This window comes from Limulus polyphemus, unplaced genomic scaffold (genome assembly GCF_000517525.1).
Source record: "Limulus polyphemus unplaced genomic scaffold, Limulus_polyphemus-2.1.2 Scaffold3510, whole genome shotgun sequence".
NCBI lineage: Eukaryota > Metazoa > Arthropoda > Merostomata > Xiphosura > Limulidae > Limulus > Limulus polyphemus.
The window spans coordinates 67,965-69,441 of record NW_013669120.1 but is presented as its reverse complement, the minus strand read 5'-3'; the positions used below and the strand labels follow the sequence as shown (position 1 = coordinate 69,441).

General features: G+C 27.3%; 1 protein-coding gene across 1 annotated transcript in view; it reads left to right on the top strand.

Moving 5' to 3' along the window:
* The window catches only part of LOC106469481 (failed axon connections homolog), a 40,425-nt gene that overhangs the window by 21,372 nt on the left and 17,576 nt on the right, over positions 1 to 1,477 (top strand). The gene's annotated exons all lie outside the window — the stretch shown is intronic.

Genomic DNA, 1,477 nt, shown 5'->3' with positions numbered 1-1,477 from the left:
GTTTGGTTTGGTTGGTTAGTAATAATTAATTAATTTAGTTTGTTAGTAGTAGTAACCGTACTAGTAGTTAGTAGTAGTTAGTTAGTTAGTGTATAATAATATATATATATATATATATATATATATATATATATATATATACTGACTTCAAGTGGCAGTATTAGCTGAGATAGCTGTGGTAAGTATAAACAAGGGCAACATTGGTGTGAGATCAGTAAACATGACAGACTGCCACTAATTCTTAAAGTTGTGGTCCAACAGGTTTGTACAGTAGCATAGTTTTTCAAGCAAGAATTGTCTACTATCACCCAGAGCATGCATATTTCTTCACCTGTATGTTGTGTTAATTGTAAACTGTACCAAAATCTGCACATTTTCATGAGTCTAGTGTAACTATCTGTCTTCCCTTAACACTTTCAGCATGAGCTTGGTCCCTGGGACTGACATCGTAACCATTTTGTGCTTGTTATAGTTTTCATACTATAACATTTAAATTAGTAAGCAAATGTTAATGAAATTTGGCAGATTATCAGTGAACCTTGCAATGCTTTCATATGCAAAATATCAATTTTTTACTAAGACTTAAGGTTTATAAAGCAATGTTTTTCTCATGTCATTTTTTCTTTTCGCATGTTGCCTATCTATCATGCAAAGTAATATTCATTTTAAAATTAGAAATACTTTTATGCATCACATATGTGAAATTTCACACGTGAAATCTTTATAATGTCCAGATAGTTATCAAAGTTATCTTAAGGAAAAACTTCATATTTTATCTGATATTTTCAGTAATTAATCTCTGTATGGGTTCAGTAGATTTGACTGATTTTGCAACCACCATGAAAAAAATTAGGAAATAAATATAAATTATGCCTCTTTTCATTCTAGAATGAACACAAATTATAACACAAACATAAATGTTTAGACTAAATAGCTGAAATCTCATAACATTATACATTTATGTATATTTATTTATTGTTTTTATTATATTGACCTTTCAGCCACTCCTGGTTAACAATACAGAAGTTACAATGACATGCACTCATGTTACCCTATGAAATTATATAAAACTGACCTTTGGTCTGTACAAAGTAACTTGTCTTGGCTGTGTTTTAGTAGACTAGTATTTTGTAAAATACAGTCACATTTCAGTTATTATACATTATATATATATATATATATATATATAAACCCATGTATAATAATGTATATAGATTGTTCCTATTTTGAAATAAGTTCTTAAAACAGTAAAGCAAACAATTCTCTTCTAGTTACGACCTTTGTACTTTGTTGCTGCTTGATGTAGATTGCTAAGCCTTTAAAAAATTTGCACATGGGGGATATGAAAGAAAATATTTTTTTAGGTTTGTATATATACATTTGAATAAATAAAAAAAAAAATTTTTTTTTTTTTTTATATTTATATTTTTTAAAAAATAAAAAAAAAAAATCATAAATTACTACATTAATACCATAG